General features: G+C 40.2%; 1 protein-coding gene across 10 annotated transcripts in view; it reads left to right on the forward strand.

Annotated features, from left to right (window-relative positions):
• The window catches only part of Abi1 (abl interactor 1), an 86,245-nt gene that overhangs the window by 38,482 nt on the left and 28,414 nt on the right, over positions 1 to 19,349 (forward strand). The gene's annotated exons all lie outside the window — the stretch shown is intronic.

Consider the following 19,349-nt stretch of genomic DNA (forward strand, 5'->3'; position numbering starts at 1 on the left):
TGGGTTTGCTCTTCTGTATTGAAAACAGACAAACAACTGGAGTGAATATATTTGAGTGTGTATGTATTACATATGCTTACTTTGGCTTATGGTTTAATGTGTTCTGTGTGTTCTCTATTTTGTTTAAAAACCCATCATCTCATCTTTGAGATCTCATCTTTGCCTGCACTATGCAGCTGGTCTGTCATCCATGGATAGCACAAGAGAGTGCACTTATTCTCTTGTCTGCAGTGTTCCACCAGTCTCTGAATATTTACAGCTTTGGAACCTTAAGATTTCATTGAAAACACATTGTCCTTTTTTGGTGTAATTCCTTTCATGGTTTTTTTTTTTTTTTTTTTTTTTGAGACAGGGTTTCTCTGTATAGCCTGGGCTGTCCTGGAACTCACTCTGTAGACCAGGCTGGCCTCGAACTCAGAAATCCGCCTGCCTCCGCCTCCCAAGTGCTGGGATCAAAGGCATGCACCACCACCGCCCGGCCAAGCATGAGTTTTCAATTGTTACAACACATTAATGAAGTTAGTGTTTGAACACAGCTTGGTATGCTCACAGTTCTGTAGCTCAGATCTTTTTCCAGAAGTACAGTTAACGAATGGGGTGGGTTGCATTTCTTTTGGATATTTGGGGGCAGAATCTCTTGCCTTATTTCTTTTCAACTTCTAGTGGCCTTCTGTTTTGTTTTTGTTTTTTGTGTTTTGTTTTCCTGTTGTTCTGCCTTGCATCTCTGCTGGTTTTGTTTGTGATGCAGGGTCTTTCTTGGTGACATTAGCTGCCCTGTTGCTAGGTAGGAAACCCATCCTGGTCTTGAACTCACAGTAGTCCTCCTGTCACAGTCTTCTAGTGTTGAGATTATCCTTCCCCCTTTTAGCAGTAGCCAGCTGAGTCTTTTTCACACTGTGGCTCTGATCCATGCTGACCCATTTGGCCAACTCTAATACCACTCTGATCATCTTTCTGCCTCTTCATTGTTGCTGTAAACTGTTTCCCTGCTTATTGTCGAAATGTGAATTTTAAAAAAGATGCTGGCTAGGCATGGTGTCTCATGCGTTTGAGCCCAGCACTTGGGAAGCATAGGCAAGAAGATCTAAATTCAAGGCCAGCCTAGTGAGTTCCAGGATGGTTAGGGCTGCATAGAGAGTCCCTGTCTCAAAAACAAAACAAAACAAAAAAAGTTGCTGGTTCATGTTTGATGTTTTTTAAATTGAGAAAGGGTCTCACTCTGTAGTCTAGGCTGGCCTTGGACATGGGTCCTGTTTGGTCCTGTCCCTTTCACTGTCTTTTAGGTCTCTACTTTTCCTTTCTTCTTCCCTCCTGTTCCTCCCTTCCCTCTCCTTCCCCTTTGCTTCCCCTTTCCTTCCCCTTCTTCTCCCTTCTCCTTCTCCTCTTCCTCCTTCTCTCCTCCTTCTCCTTATTGTTCTTTCCCTCCTGTCTCCTTTCCTTTATACTTTAAAAAATTAATAAATATAGCTGAGTATGATGGTACATACCTTTAATCTCAGCAGATTAGGCAGAAATAGGAGATCTGAGTTCAGGACCAGCTTGCTCTACACAGGAAGTTCCAGGGCAGCTAGGACTACACAGTGAGACTCTTCTTGTCTTTAAAAAAAAAAAAAAAAAGAGGAAGAATATTACGTAATAAAATTACAAATGCAAGTCTCATTAACAGACATGATATAAGTCAGTGCTGTGGCATTATATACAGTTGTTAATATTGGTTAGAAACAGAACAAAGTGACACTTTTGCTGATTCTTACGTTCTGATGTCGGCTGTGTTAAATGTTGGCAGCTGGGAATTAAAGTGGCCAAGGCCCCCAGGAGTGCTTGCTTTGGTTGTGCCCTGAGTACATGTGTACCGTAGGCACATTGCTGTCTTACTGAAGGCCTCAGTTCTGTTCCTGAAGCTTTGGAAGTTCACTTTGTAAATTGCACTGAATGACCCTAAGGTGTAAAAACAACAAGGACAAAAATGTTCAACTTAGGAACAGATTAAAGGAAATTAATTATCCATGGACCTAGTTTTGCAACTAGAAAGGCTATCTGTTTGATTAGCTAGATTGAGATTAGATATATAGTGCAGTAACTTTCATACTGCATACTAGGGCATAAACACTTGTTTTTTAAAATATCACACTTGATGCCAGTTTTACTAATTAACATCAAGTATAATTTGTAAGAGAGCGTTATTACCATATAGCCAAGGCAGAAGAAAAGGAAAGACTGTCTACAAATGTATTCTCTTTAAAAAAAAAAAAAGTGTTCTCTTTACCTCAAATCCAATAGCTAATTCTGAGTGAAACAAGACTGTAAGGTTATGTCAGCAGTTCTAAATAAGATAATGGTACCATTTGTGCTCATGGGTTTAAATTTCAATTATTTAAATGTATATTAGTTATGTATAAGAAATACTTTCCTAATCTTGTTTATAAATATGATGAATGACAAAGATAGAAATGTAAAAACTGGCAGATAAATATAGCCATAGTTCACCAAGTATGAGGTGAGATATATTTGCATAAGAACCATCATTGTTTTAGAAGTTCCCACATACATGTTTATATTCATACATACATACATACATACCTTTTAGTCATTGGACCTAAGAAGCAAATAAATGTAATAATCACAATTACATTTTTATTAGGTCTTTTAGTGACATATCAGTGTGATCTAAGTAGTTAGAGTAGTACTTGCAAATACACATCCTCTTATGGTTTGATGAAAATGTGCTTCTCACTTTTTTTTGTTTAATCAAATGCTACATTATACTTGGTAACACATGTAAGACAAATGCAAACTTAAATCATGCTTAGGAATGTTCGACTGAATATTTCCTTTCTGTAACAGAAGTGTAAAGGTTAGATTTGTTTTCTTTTAAGCCATGTACCATTCACCATTAGAATACTGTTGTTTCCTGTTGAGATCAGCACTGCTCAGGTGGTACAGTTAACGCTCTGTTTGGACCCAGTATAGCCATTGCCTTCCTCATCATTATGCAGTCTTCAGGAATACTAAAGACGTACAGCATAGAAACTCTATTTGGACCTGAACAAATGTTTTTTGTTGTTGCTGTTAGGGCTGAAAGGATTTTCATGCCTTTTCTGTTCCCCATTCCATAGTCTGAGGACATTTCAGTACTGCACCTCTTTTCTGTAAGCCCCATTTTTACCGCTCTGGAGGTGGTGGTACCTGGGAAAATGAGGACTAAAGTCTCATGCACTAACCAGCTTTATTCAGAGCATCAGACAGTTTGTACCTGAGGGTTAAGAGGAGCCACAGGAGTAAAGCATCTAATCACAAGGACAAAGCTGCATGTGGCAAAACAACAAATAACAATAGCCAATTGCAATGAATAATCTGAAGTAAACCTACTCTTCCACTCTACCTGGGAGTGGAACTAATGATATGAAACATTAGTCTATGAAACAAGAACAAGTCCATGCTTTTGAAGAAACTGAGGTTACAAGGCTTTTATTTTGGTTTTGGAGGTTTTTCACAAGCACTCAGAAATCTCACATGACTAGATTCTTGGACAATGTGTCTTTTTTAAAGAATTATTTATTTTCTGTATATGAGTACACTGTAGCTGTCTTCAGACATAGCAGAAGAGGGCATCGAATCTCATTACAGATGGTTGTGAGCCACCATGTGGTTGCCGGGAATTGAATGCAGGACCTGTGGAAGAGCAGTAGGTGCTCTAAACCGCTGAGCCATCTCTTCAGCCCATCCATGTGTCTTTTTTTAAGCCATGGTTGGGATGCAGTTGAACCCATTCTTTAGGCCTGCTAGGCTAAGTGCTCTATCACTGAGCTGCAGCACCAGTCCTTGGCTTTTCCCACACCATCTCCTTGCCTGGCGGTGGCTGCCCTTAGATTCTGCTGTGTCTGCTTCATTCTGCTTGAGTGCTGGGAGGTAGGCATGTGCTACTCAGTAGGCTTCCCTTCCAGTCTCTTCTTCCTTCTCTTCTTCCTGCTGCACCTTCACCTACCCTCCTTGCCCCACCTCTCCATCCTTCATTCCCCCTTTCTCTCTCTTCTTTCTTCTCCTGTTTTTTTCCTGCTCCCCCTCCCAGCTCCTCTCTTTTTCCTTATCCCTCTGCCCTACTTTCACGCCTGCCTTCTTCTTGCTTCTTTCTGTGGTGTTATTAAGCTATTTTTTAAGGCAGAATCTCACTGTGTACTCAGGCTGACCTGGAACTTGGTCTGTAGCCCAGGCTGACCTCACGTTCACTGCAGTCATCCTGCTTCCTCTGCTCCAGTGCTGGGATTACACTGTATGTGCCAGCACACCTTTCTTTCTAAAATCTTCTCTTTTTCTGACTGTTAATTTGAGTCAGTGTGTGGGGTGTGTGTGTGGGGCAAGTAAATATAGCTACTACATTCCACAAATTCCACCCCCAAATTGAGTACTACATGAAGGTTGTTAATTGCCAGTCACTATTACTTGAGGGATCATAATAAAAATGTAAAGTTTGTAATACCTCTTTTTATCCCTAGTCTTGCTTTCTAGAGTGCTTATATATAGTATATAAAAATCCCAGGGTAATTTATACATGTGAATAACTATGAATCAGTTTATTCTCACAACAGACTCATTATAAAGCTTGGTGTGGTGGCATACGCCTTTAATTCCAGCTCTCAGGGTACAGAGGCAGGAGGATCTCTTGAGTTCTGGGTTAACCAGGGCTGCATAGGAAGACCCTGGCTCAAAACACAGTCAAACAAGAAAACAAAAAGCACCCAGCCCCATTGCAGATACAGAGGCAAGGTAAATTAGGATTATGTACTATTAAAAATGGCATTATGAAAAAAAAAATCATGTATGCAAATACATTGTATGCATACGTGAAATTCTCAAAGAATAAATGGAAAATATTTTAAAATGGCGTTATGTTAACAAATTTTGCCTTATAATCTGTTATTACTTGTACTATCCTTTTTCCTAGACTTTCTGTGTGTGTGTGTGTGTGTGTGTGTGTGTGTGTGTGTATATATATTTTTTTTCCTGCTGTGCTATCTTTTCTAAATATATCATTCTTATCTCTTTAGGAAACTGCTCAAACTGCTCAGCTTTACTTTCTGGTTATGTCTATTATGCATGAAAGTTCTTGTTTATTACTCCCTTGTTCCTTTTAATTTTTTTTTTTTCAGATTCTATTTTCTAATTTGCTTTAGGTCCCCAACCCCTATTCCTTATGGAATCTGGTAATTTTTTTTTTTTTTTTTTTTTTAAGAATTTAAAGAATTGGAGATTAAAATGCCTAAACAGTTTTGTTTCTATATTGTTAACATTGTTTTTATTTTTCTCTTTTAAAAAATTATTTAAACATTTTGTGTTTGTCTATGTTTGTATCTGTGTTATGCACTTTTTGTTTTGTTGTTATTCTTGTTTTTTTTCCTAAATAAAAATATTTAAACATTTTTTGTGTGTATTTGTCTGTGTTTGTGTCTGTCTGTCTGTCTGTCTGTCTGTCTGTGTGTATATGCATGTGTTGGCACTTTTGTGATCAGAGGAATCTTCTGGAATTGGCTGTCATCTTTCACCCTGTCGTTGTAGGAATTGAACTCAGGTTGTCAGCTTAATGGCAGAACCTTTACCTGCTGAGCCATCTCCACTTCTAGCCTTTCATTATTTTGTTTAAGTTTTGCACATGTACATATTAGTGTTGAGCATATTCCCTATCTACTTTCCTTTCCTTTTTCTCTCTACCATGCTCTCCCGTTGGTCAGTTTCCCTTGACAGCTCTATTTGTGTTTACTAAAATTTATTATTATTGGGGTGAGGTGGCATGGCATGATGTGTTTGTGTGTAGGTTAGAGGACAACATTGGAGTTGGTTTACTCCTTCTACATTTACATGGTGTCTTAGTTAGGGTGACTGTTGCTGTGATGAAACACCATGACCAAAAGCAAGTTGGGGAGGAAAGGGTTACACTTCTGCATCAAAGTCCATCATTGAAGGAAGTCAGTACAGGAACTCAAACAGGCAAGAAGGAGCTGCTGCAGAGGCCTTGGTGAGGGGCTGCTTACTGGCCCTCCCTCATGAATCACTAATTAAGAAAATGCTACACAGCTTGCCTTTAGGCATTTTCTCAATTGAGGTACCCTCGACTCAAATGACTAGTTTATGACAAGTTGACATAGAACTAGACAGCACACATGGGTTCCACTTAACTGATTTCAGATTTGCCTAGCAAGCAAGCTGCCTTTCCTACTGAGTCTCCTCTCCCCCTCACTTCTCCTTTCAAGTCTTGTAATTCAGCCTGGCCTGAGACTTGGGATCCTTCTGCTCATTACCCCAAGTGTTGCTGTTATAGGCATGAGCCATCATGCCTACTACTTACAATAATTCTGAATCAAGTGGTTCATATTATGTGTTGTTTCCATGGAGTCTGATTTTTGCAGTTCATATTTTGTAAGAAATCTATTTTGTAGCTTGTATATATAGGTCATTCTGAATCAAGTTAATTTCAGAGTTGATTGGGACCTTGTTTCAGGCGTATTGAACGGAGCTCTGTAACAGAAATTTGGGCATACGGCCATTTTCCAGAGTCTGGTCCAAATAAGCAAGAACAGACAAAGGTTGTCTTTCTCTTTGCTGAAGGCTTTCTCTGTGTAGCTTGTCTCAGGACTCTTACCCCTTTTCTACCCAGCTCTGTTTGCTATGTAGGGCAAAAGGATTTAGACTTTCATTTCTTAGTTGCTTTCAGCAGATATGTATTGTGGCTTTATTTATATGTAAGCATCTCTGCTTGAAACCTATAATGCCCTCTCTCGGGAAAGTTGTGAAGTTTGGTAACCTTCCTGATGAATACCTTGTAGGAAATAAGGACATATCAAGTAGTGTTGCTGTGGCTTTTTTGCCTGCTGTTTTGATAATTGGGACAGACTTCCTCCCCCTTCCCCTTCTTTTCTGGAAGATTTTTAAAAGAAGCACATGTGTTCCTCCCCTTCCCACCAAAAATGACAAGAACAAGAACAACAACAACAACAACAAAAGAACACATTTAAAACAACATATTTCTTTGTGGTAATTTTACATAACATTTTCCTAGGATTTATTTTTTAAATTATGTGTATTGGTGTATGGGTATGTGCAGATGAGTGTGGGTGTCTTCAGATTCAGAAGAGTATGGAGATGGAGTTAGAGGCAGCTGCCTATGATGTGGGTACTTGGAATTGAACTTGGTCTTTGGGAAGGTCACTTCATCTTTCCAGCTGATACAATCAAATATCAGAGGATATTATGAACAGAAGTTTCCAGAAAAACAGCAAAGCCACACCCATGTAAAAGATTTACAAAGCCAGTTGCCTGGTTAGAACTTGCTAAGAGGAGAGTTGCATGCAGTGTTGCTTGTCTGGAGCCAGATTATTTTGTGCTATTAATGGGCAGACATTGTCTTCCTCTGTGTTTTACCTAGTAACCATTCTTGTGATTATTAGGTAAATTATTTTGCAACGTACTAATAGGCCACCAGCTTTCACCAACCGAAAGGCTAAGAAAGTTATAAAATAGTTCTGTAACAGATTTTCTACCTTGCTGTAATTAACCTACTTGATATTCCAGTATGCAATGTATTTGAGAAGTGCTTTCGTTTCTTCCATTCTTTTGTTATGTAATAATAAAACCTTATGAGGATGTTCCCCACTGGGAATTATGTGTGCATATTATGTATGTATTAGGCTAACCTGAGTCTGTCCTGGGCCATGGTCACTCATGGTTCTGAATCACAGTCTGGCCATGGCTCTAGAATAAACTGTTTCTTGTTCTCTTGGGTGTTAGAGCAGTTTTTGTTGATGTGATTTTGAAGACAGAGTCTCCCTTTGTATCCCTGGCCTGGAATTCCTTTTGTAGACTGCATTGGCTTTGAACTCACAGAGATCCACCAGCCCTTGCTTTAGATTCACCATGTTCCTATCAGCTGTGGTTTTAATCAACAGATAGTTTTGTTTTTAGTTTGCTTTCAAATTGCTTTGAGTTTGATTTTTTTTTTTTTTTTTTTTTTGCCTCCTGTAGCCTCACATTTATGATTTAGATAAGGATGACCTAGAACTCACAGTCATTTTGCTTTTATACAAGTGTGTGTATCACTACACCTAGTCTTCCACATTTGGAAAGTATTTTTTTTCCCTCCAATAGAATTGGTTTGGGGATATTTTAGTCTTTCTTTGAAAACATTTACTTGCATACTATTTTATCTAATTTTTAACACATTCATTAGAGGCTGACTTTATAAATTAGTGTGGCTTAGAGGAGAAGAACACTTACACAAGCAGCAGTACCTGTGTTCAGATACAGGTACCCACATAAAAAGCCAGTGTGGCCTGTTTGTAACCCCACTCCTGAGGACAGGACACAGGAGCTCCCGGGTTGGCTGGCCAGCCAGCTAACCTGTAGAAACAGCAGGCTCCAGATTCAGCAGGAAGACCTGTCTCAAGGGGATGTGGGGAATAATAGGTCAGGATGATTGACATCCTCTTACATTTTCATGCTGGTGTATGTACCTGCACACATAGTTACACACACACACACACACACACACACACGAAATTGTCAGCCAGGCATGGTGGCACCTGGGTGACGAGTTCAGGGCCTGGGCTGCATAAAGAGACCTGTGTGTGGGGGAGAGCACGTGAAGGGAGAGAGATGAGAGTATGAATTAGTGGACTGGTTTGTTACTGAATAGTAAAATGACTGGATATCAACAGTATGCTGTCTTACAAGTCTAGGTAAGAAAGGAAAAAAAAAAAAAAAGGAAAGTTAGAAATGATTTCTAAAGTTTTTCACCATAAAGAAATAATTGTTTAAAGAAATAAACATTTAGCTTGATTTCAGTCAGTTTATACATGTATCAAAAATAAACAACACTGTACTGTTTATGTGTAGCCTTTGTGTACCAGTTAAAAAATTAAAACCATGAGATTGTGAAGTGTGACCTTCTAACTTCCGTAGTATTGTTAGCTTTTAGATTAGAGCTCAGCCTAGTCTGTCTGCTCTTCAGCTTGTCTTTCCTTTAAGCAAACTTCAGACATAGCTCTGCTTTCTTCTCTCCAGTATGCTAAGTGTGGCCACTGAAATGAGATTTCTTTTGTGCAATGTTTGATGCTGCTTTAGAAAGAATTTTAGTGTGGTTCTGGGATTAACCTCCCGACTCTGATACTAGGCCAGTGTTCTGCCACTGAGCTGTCCTTACAGTGTTGCTTTAGAACGTTACCATTCTAGTCCTTGTTCTTTGTGTCATGTACCTGCAATTGAAGTACTTTAAAAGTTTTCTTGATATCTTCAAAAGACTAATGCTAGCTATGGTTATAATAAACATCTATTAATTTATCAGCTCAACTACAGACAGAACATGACCAATTCAGTTTCTTCTATCTAAGCATTCCTGTCCATACCTGAAGGGCTTGTTCATTATTCCCTAGGCCAGTAGTTCTCAGCTTTCATAATGTTGTGACCCTTTAATACAGCTCCTCATATTGTGATGACCTCAAACCATAAAATTATTGCTACTTTGTAACTATAATTTACCTACTGTTAGGAATCATAGTATTCATATCTAATACTCAGGATATCCGATATATAATCCCCGTGGGGGTTTCTGTTATTGTTTTGTTTCAGGGTTTCACTCTCTGTAGTGCTGACTCTCCTGGAACTTGCTATGTATACTAAGCTCTCCTGTAACTCAAGAGATTCACCTGCTTCTCTAAAGGCATGCACCAATATGCCCAGGGAGAACCAACCTTTCCAAAGTTGTCCTCTGATCTCCACACATGGGCTGTGTGATGCTGTGTGCATGCACAGGCACACACACACACACACACCCCACACACACACCATCTTAAAGATTTTGGCATTGTTTTTTCTAAGATTTATCTGCCTTTGCATTTTGTTGTTAATGTATAATGATACAAGTATAAGCATGCCTAATTTTGTATTTAAATTTATGGATTTGGAGTTTTTTCTTTATAATGGGGTGGCGATACATTTTTAGTTTCCCTTTTATGTAATAAACTAGTTGAGTAATATATTTTCCCCACTATACCATAACTCTTAGGATAACAAGTTTGCTTTTAAGCCTAAGTTTGTTTCTGAGTTTTGTGTCGGTCCATTTACTCTGTTTTGTATGGCAACAATATTGTCTTAGTAAGACTTCATAATGAATCTCAAGCGAGTTTTTTTTAAAGATTTATTTTTATGATTTTTATCATGTGTAGTCGTGTGCATCTGCATGTATGTCTGTATACATGAGTGCAGGCGCCCATGAAAATGAGAGGCTTTGGAACAGGAGCTATAGATGGGTATGAGCCACCCAACATGCGTTCAGGGAACTGAACTTGGGTCCTCTGGAAGAGTGAGCAGTAGTGCTCCTAACTGCTGAGCCAGCTCTATAGATCCACAAATTTTATATTTGTGTGTGTGTGTGTAATTTTTTTTTTCCCAGACAAGGTTTCTCTGTGTAGTCCTGGCTGCCCTGGAACTCACTCTGTAGACCAGGCTGGCCTCGAATTCAGAAATCTGCCTGCCTCTGCCTCCCAAGTGCCGGGGTTAAAGGTGTGCACCACCATTGCCTGGCCCACAATAATTTTTAAAACCATGTAACCAGACACTCCACCCCCCCACCCCCGTGCTCTTTCATAACTCATTGAACCATGATATACTATATACTTGGGATTTTTATTCTAATGCATTCAACTTGTAGATCAATTTAGGAATGTTTGTCATCAATTTTACATTGGTGTGAAGGCAGTTTAATGAAAGATATATTTGCCAGTGTGTAAGTAAAGTAAGATTGTGTTGCATCTAGCTTTGAAGGTCACATAGTCTTCTTTAAATTTCTCTTTTGAACTCTTTATTTAGCTGTTTTCAAATTTCCTTTATTACAATATAAGTAAAGCATAAAGGAAAGAGATTTGTGTTTATGTCAGGGCATTCTAACAATTTTTATGAGTAGAATATTTGCTTTTTATTTAAAATTTTATATGTATGGGCATTTTGCCTGCATGTATGTCTGTGTATCATGTTTATGCTTGGTGCCCATGAAAGCCAGAAGAGGGGGTCAGAGTGTGGATGCTAGGAATCAAACCTGTCTCCAGAGAGCCATTGTCCAAAGCCCGCCCAATGGGCTCATTGCATTTTCAACCTGACAGAACCTTAATGCTTATTAAACTTGCTCTAGGAAGTTGTCCAAAGTTGCTAGTGGCAAAACTGAGGTTTGAACACATTTTCCATTACTTTACAATATACAAAGTGATATGTTTTACCTTACATCTTTAAAATGCTCTATGTACTTATTCACTTATTATTTATTTATTTTTGTGAGACAGGCTTTCATCATGTAGACCATGCCCAGCACAAAATGTTTTATTTTAATCTTGGGATGTAGAAGAGATTAGTTGTAAAGGAGATATATGTTTGATATATGTTTTGGGAGGAGGTTGTTGAAATAATCTCACTATGTAGCCCTGGTTGATCTGGAACTGTGTCGACTGGTGGCCTCAAATTCACAGAGGTTCACCTGCCTCTGTTTCCTGTGTCCTGGGATTAAAGTACTCGGGATACCACATCTGGACAGATTACAAAGCAATGCTATAGATTCTGCTCACTAATCAGAATGGACAGGTGTGCACACATGTATGTCTCAGACACAAATCAAGGACCTTGCACATGTTGCCCTACTACTTAATTCTATTTTCAACCCTGTCAAAATGGACTTAATGGACTAGAAACTGTATAACATTTTATAACAACAAAGTGAGAGAGCCAGTATTCAAACCTGGATTTTCTAATTTAATGCTTGCCTCCGTGTGTGTGTGTGTGTGTGTGTGTGTGTGTGTGTGTGTGTGTGTGTGTGTCTGTCTGTCTGTGTCTGTCTGTCTGTCTGTCTGTCTGACCGACTGACTACATCTTATTGTTTTGGGCTTTTTTCTGTTAGGACCAAGTATGCTTTGCTGGACAGAATATGATTTGGATTCTTGTGATTCAGAATCATGATAATAGGAGTAGAACCTTGAAAAAAGAGAAATTTTCAAGTAATTTAAAATAATATCTTGAGTACTTGTACAGTATATAAGGGGCAGGAGAATGAGCAAAAGCTGCCTCTCAGGAGCAAACTGGAAACAGGAAAAGCAGTTGAGCCCTTTTGAACTTACTTTTTCCTTGGAGACTGGACCATGTGGGATGTTGTATTAACAGAGCTAAGAGACCAAGACATTGAGTTCTCAGCTGGTTTTCTCTCTGGGCGGCTACGTTGGTGGGAGGTAGATAGAATTCATATGCTTATGTTATAAAGAATAGATCCGGCCAGATCGAGTGCCATGGACTAACTAGAAGACTAATGTAGCTGATGTGAGAGACATGTAGTAACTTAGGATTGAAGTGTTGGAAGTAGAAGGAAGCAGATTTCTGGTATTTAGAGGTAAATGTGACAAGATTTAGCAATAACAATATGAAGTGAAGAGTATATATAACCTAATGGAGAACTGAAGTAAACTCATTAAAAAATAAGCTGGAGTAGATTTACATGTTTTGTTTGTGCCATATTTATTTTTAGGCATCACTAGAGGAACATGAAAACCGAGTCTGTGATGTGCATAGCAATTTAAGTGTAAAATGCAGATGAGTTTACTAAGAGCTTACAAAGAACACACCTAAGATGGGTTCTGTAAGCTGACCTTGCAAAGGAGATGGAGTGAATATTTAGGGGAGGTAGAAGTAAGTGAAGGAAGTAGTGTCCCTTCTCTTTGTGGAGTTATAGATTCCTGAACTTAATTCTATGACAAGTAGAATGTAACTAAAATTAGTGCTTAGCTAAGTGGTACTGGACCTCCTGAAAATGAAGGAGATGAACTGAGGCTGTAACTCGGTGGTAGAACACTTATCTAGCACTTATGAGGGCAGGGGTTCTATCTCTAGCACCACAAAGAAGCCAGTTTAGAGCTGGGCAGTGGTGACACACACCTTTAGTCCTGGCACTTGGAAGGCAGAGGCAGGCAGATCTCCCGAGTTCAAGGCCAGCCTGGTCTACAGAGTGAGTTATGGAACAGCCAAGGCTACATAGAGAAACCCTGTCTTGAAAAGAAGGAAAAAAGAAAGTTAGAGGCATTCTAAGAGTACAGCTCTACATTTTATAACAACAGTAACTGTATTAAATAGTTCTCAAAATTACTGAGGGAATATTGTCAAACACAAACCATCTTTTAAATATTAATTTTATTTGCATCATTAGTATGTATTATGTATGTTTGTTTTCTGTATGCATGGCATGTTTGTGTTCAGAGTCCAGAGTAGGCTGTTAGAGTCTCTGGAGCTGGAATTAAAGGGAATAGTGAGCTGTTTGATGTGGACACTAGTAGCCAAACTTGGGCCCTCTCTAAGAGCAACAATTGAGCCTTCTCTACGACCCTCTTCTCGGGTGTGGGGAGACAAAAAAACTATTAAACAAAAAACCACAAGCAACCGTGAAGTGTCTAAAGATTTTGCCCTTCCATATAGACTAACAAGGTAGTCCTCTACATTATGGAAGATGTAGATGATGATAGAAGACATAGGACTTGGGTCAAAGACACAGGACTTCTTCAATCCAGAGACATAAAACAGCAGAATGTTAGCATCTGTGCCCTTAGGTCCATGGAAGTCTAAATTCAGGTTGTCTGAGGGCTTGGCAGAAAAGCACAGTTACCGGCTGAGCCATCTCACTGACCCTCATCTTCAGTGATTTAAGTTAGCTTGTTAGAGGTGTGTCATCTCTGTGTCAGGGAACTCAATGTTAGAATGTGAGTTGAGCTCTGCCTTTGCCTTGACCTTTGCCTTGAAGAGAGATGACATTTTTATTATACTAATGATAAACCCTCTTAGATCTTCAGTGGGATACAGTATTTCTAGATCTCAGGACTATTTCCAGTACAACTGTGCTTTAACAAGAAAATATGGAGCAAAGAGTCAGTCAGTGCCTGGCTTCACAAGATGGATAAAAGCACACAGATCTAAGTAGATCTGAGTGCATCTTATATGTGTACCTTTATGGTATACCTTCTTGGCTTCTGGTAAACGTTTCCATGATTGCATAGCTCGGTGGTCACTGAAAACCCTGACAGAGGCAGCACAGATCTCTTTTGTTTGACTTAGAAGAAAGACATTAAATTGAGGTTATTTCTTATAGAATTCAGAACTCCCTTAACCTGTCCAGGAATTAAGACCCAGATAGCTGACTAAATTAGAGAGCCAGGTGGTTTCTCAGTTCTTGGCCTAAGGCATGAGTGTAGCTATTTCAGGATACATTGTGCACATATGGCCTTGTCTTGCAGAAGGAATTGCTATTCTGTCATCTATCTAAACCACTATCTAAACCACTGAGTTGAACTGACACAAATGGCCCCAGGGCCAAGGTGGTTGTCATTGATTGCTTTAGCTAGTCAGGGACAAATTGTGAATCTAATTGGATGACTTCCAGTGTAGGAATAATTGCCTCAGAACATAATCTAATTAACGTATTAGTTTTCCTGTGGGATCCCTCCGCTCCCTTAAGAATGGATTCTTCCTTAAACACTTGAAGGTCTCTTATGACCATCTCTAATTACAAGTCACAACATTCCTTGTTCATACTTGATTTCTACACAAGAAATACTCTGTTTGCCTATTCCTTTAGAGTTTGCTTTCTAAACAACATACTGTTCAGAATCCCCATAGCCCCCACACCAACTACTGAAGTCGGGGAGCACATGATGACAGTTTCTTTAGTATGCCATCCTGGTTAGCTGTAGGCTTCTCACTTCAGTTCATGTAATTAGTATCTTTTTTTTGGAGTGTGCACCTGAAGGTGGGCAGTACAATCTGTTCTGTTTTTATCTGTGTCACCAGCCAGGTGGCAATCATTGTCCTTTGGAGTGATTGAATGACAGATGTAGGAATGGGGATAGAACAGATACCTGGAGAACTTTGAGCATCCTCTTGTTCTAAGAGGCAGTTGTATAAGGTTAAGGAGTATAATCATCAGAGCTGTCTGAGAGGGCTTGCACAGGTTCTGCCAAGTCAGTTTGCATTACCAGAGAATTTTCTTTTGGGAAGAAAGCCCCAGTGTGATCTCGAAGACATATCTCTGCCCCTGCCTCTGCCCCTCTGCCCCTCTGCCCCTCTGCCCCTCTGCCCCTCTGCCCCTCTGCCCCTCTGCCCCTCTGCCCCTCTGCCCCTCTGCCCCTCTGCCCCTCTGCCCCTCTGCCCCTCTGCCCCTCTGCCCCTCTGCCCCTCTGCCCCTCTGCCCCTCTGCCCCCCCCCCCCAATTTAATCTTCTGCTATGCTTTTCTCTTACAGGTGCTAGGGTTGTTGTCTTGACTTCTTTTCATTGTCAGAAAATCATATATTGCATTACCGTATTTAAGATCTATCTATTGTCTGGAATGGTTAGGTGCATGAGGAAAAAGGACATTTTAATTAAACTTACAGAGATCTCTTTAGGTCTCCTTTGTTGCTCAGTTATGGGTTCAGGGCTTAGGTTTTGTTTTTGTTTGTTGAGACTGGGTAGCCCAGGCTTGTCTCATTGCTTATATACCCAAGGAGGGCTTTGAACTTTTAATGTTTCTGTCTTCACATCCTTGAATGTACATGCTAGGCAATCACTCTGCCAAACAAGCTATATAATGTGAAACCTCAGCCCTTTCAGTATTTTGAGTTGACTATTTGGGGGTGGAGGGAAGCTTGAGGACAATTTTATCAGGGTTTAAAAGAAAAATCCTAGGCTAAGCAAGCTTTAAATCTCAGAACCTGCCCAGAGCAGGAGAATGGAGAAGCAAAGGGGGGTGGGGGTAGCAAGCAGCTTGAGTTGGCTTAGAGGTCAGCCATGTGGCAGGAGGCAACCACACAGCTTAGCAGGGCCTTTAGAGAAGGGAACATAACACCATAGGGAAGCCCATAGAGTTAGGGAAAGCACACTTAGAGGCAGAGAGAAGAAAAAGTAACTCAGAGAAGCTTGCAGACTTTTGAAGTCAAGTGTCTGAGCTCTGTGAGAGACCCTCATGTGTTGCTCTTTGAGAGAGCTGCTCCAGCATTTAGCAATATAAAATGCTGTGGGTGGAGAATGTAAAAAGGTATCAGTACTTCATAACAACCTGTGGTTGGTCAGCTCGTTCTATTGGAATAGCCAATACCAGTCTCTGCAAGAGTCGTCCACAGTGAAGACCACTAAAACTAGAAGAAGACCATCCATCCAAGGTTCTGTAGAGTCCATGACTCAACATTCCTGGGAAGAGGTGGTAGCCTCTGTGTAAGGAATGAAGTCAAGGGGCTGGAGGGATGGCTCAGTGTTAGAAGAGCACGGGCTGCTGCTCTTCCAGAGGTCCTGAGTTCAGTTCCTAGCACAGAGATCCATCTGCTTCTGTCTCTGGGTGTGCTGCTACCGTCTGGGGATCTTTTCAGCATAGGAATATTTAGTATTTGTGTCAGGGAGGTGTTGAATCCAAAATAGAAGGTGCTTAAGTAGAGGTTGCTCTTCACAGAAGAATTGCCGAGTGATGTGTACAGGGAGTCTTGTCTTCAAAGGGGTCATAGTAATGGCACCCTAGAGCCTCTAGCCCATTTCTACGTGGGCTTTGTTTACCGGCCACAGTCTCCTCTAGAATTTATGAATGTTCACAGTATAGGAATGAATAATATGGACAACAGTTGTGTGTGTTAGCTGTGAAGACCACAGTGGCAGTACAGTAAATGGTTTCCAAAGGCTCTGTCTACCAAGAAGGAAAGCTCATTAGTTTCCCTTCCCTACTTCATCAGCATTTTGATACCTGCCTGTAGCAGTCATACGCCGAGGGGTTTTATCAGAGACCTTTCTTCTCTGAACTCCACTCAAAGTAGGGATCTTATCCCTCTGAAGGAGTTGCTTTTCTCCTTCCAGTAGTGCCAGTTTTGAGCTGGCCCCTAAAATAATTTACATATGTTTGAATTAACATCTCCAACCAACTTTCTCTTGAATGTGGCTGATTGGGTTATAGAGAGTGCTAGAGTTATTGGGGTGAGAGCAGTTTGGGTTTGCACCTGCTCACATTTACTTTCTGTTTTGAGTGGTGGTGCCTTCATGCTAATTAATGGAAACTGTCCCCTTTGCTGTGGGAAGACCCGAGTCATCAGCAATAGTCTGCTACTTTTTTGGCAGAGGGACTAAGGTTTTGTTCCTTTTCACTGACTAGGGCTCAATCTCTATAGTAGTCCATGTTGTCAGGAGTCTTCCTTAATGTGGCCGATTGCTCCGTTGACAAGGTTGCATCTCTGAATTCTCGATAAAGCCAGGCATGGTAGCTTAATCCCAACAATCAGGAAGCTGTGGAAGAAGGGTTGTTTTAAGTTTGAGGGCAGTGTGGGCTATGGTATGATACCCCTCCTTTAAAAGACAGAACAGGAAATTTTTTGATTTTCTAATAGAATTGGAGCTGACATTAAGAGTTTTCTAGATTCCTTGACCTAGTTTCATAGGTTCCAGTTGTGTTCATCAGTATTTTGATACCTGCCTGTAGCAATAAAAGTTCATATGCAGAGGTTTTTTTTTCAGAGACATTTCTTCTAGTGGAACTTCTTACAGGATAGCCGTTGATTAAAAACATGCTTGATGTGCCTTATGATATCTCCAAAGGACTGAATGTTAACAAGGTAGACTGAGAGGATCTGAGAACCAGCATAGTCCCTCCCTCCCTCCCTCCCTCCCTCCCTCCCTCCCTCCCTCCCTCCTTTCCTTCCTTCCTTTCTTCAACTAATTTTTATGTATATGGCTGTTTTGCCGGCATGTATGTCTCTGTCCCTTGAGCATGCTTCATGAGGACTGAAATTACAGACAGCTATAAGCTGCTGTGTGGGTGCTGGGAATTGAACCTGAGTCCTCTAGAATAGCAGCCAGTGCTCTTAATTGCTGAGCCTTCTCACTGACCTTCTCCTTAGCTTTTTTTTTTTTTTTTAAGTATGTATATGATTGTTTTGTCTTTATGTATATATGTACACCACATATATGTCTAGTGTCCACTAAAGGCCAGAAGAAGGCATCAGATCCCTTAGAACTGGAGTTATAGGTAGATAGAAACAGTGAGTGCTGGGAATGTGGAACTTAGGCCCTCTGTATTTGCCGTGTATGTTCTTGTCTGCCAAGCCATCTCTGTAGCCCAGTTGTCACTGTTCTTTAACAAGCATTATTTACTTACCCTGTCACCTTCAAAACAACCTAGGCAAAGATTTGCTTTGTTCTAACTATAATAGGTACAAAATTTGCTCCTTTTACATTCAGTGTACACACATCTCTTAAATATTATTTGAAAATATTTTGAATCTTATCTGTTTCACCTTCTACCAGATAAATGTCAATTCTAGCTGTTCATGGGGCAGACCTGTTGAGGCTGTCGGCATGATGAGTATTTTCAATCTGGTAGAAAATTGAAAATATATAGGGAATTATTGAGGTTCGCAGGTACCCATCCTGACACTGTCTTAATTTTAATAAATAATAAATTAGAGGCTTATTAGCCATTCTTATGAGTTCTTTTCAATTCCTGTTTATCAGTTTCTTCCATCCCAGAAGCTCTTCTTTGCCAGTGTGTTTCATTCTTACCCTGACTCCAGATTTGAAGGATCAGAGCCTTTCCCTTTGCAAGGTTAATTTAACATTAGTTCATGGGTTCTGTTGAAAGATAAGAGACTCTAGATCAAAGAAAATATCACTGAGCAACTACAAGAACCAGTACACTCAGCAGGGTGTGGTGGGGACAGGTGTAGTGGCACATACCCTTCTTTACTCTCAGCATTTTGAGGCAAAGGCAGTTGGATTTCTGTGAGTTTGAGACCAGCCTGGTCTTCAAAGAGTTTAAGAACAGCAAAACTACATAGAGAAATCACATCTCAAAGAAAAGGAAAACAAAATAAAACAAAACAAAACAGCCAAAACCCCAGCATTCAGTATTTGCTCAGGTAACCAAGCCTGGTTGCATTAAGGTGCTGCAAAAAGGGGATGCCTCCATACAAAGCTGAACACACTATAGGAAGACTCAGGCTTTAGGGGAGCTAGATCTTTTAGAATGGGTGATGAGCCTTCCTTACCTTTCTTTGTTCCTTGGTGTTTACATTACTTCATACCTAATACTGATGACTATACACAATCAGTGATTATGCCACTTGGTATAGATTTGTTATTGCTTCCTCATTATAAGGAGAAAGTTTTAAACTCTTGAACGGTTGTCTATTATATGAAGTTAATAAGTTGTGGACCAGTCAAGCTGGTACATGCCTTTAATCCCAGCACTCTGGAAACAGGGTAGAGGCAGGTGAATCTTTGTGAATTTGAGGCCAGCCTGGTCTGCATAGCAAGCAAGCTCCAGGCTCAACAGGAC

Source organism: Arvicanthis niloticus, chromosome 8 (assembly GCF_011762505.2).
Source record: "Arvicanthis niloticus isolate mArvNil1 chromosome 8, mArvNil1.pat.X, whole genome shotgun sequence".
Taxonomy (NCBI): Eukaryota; Metazoa; Chordata; class Mammalia; order Rodentia; family Muridae; genus Arvicanthis; species Arvicanthis niloticus.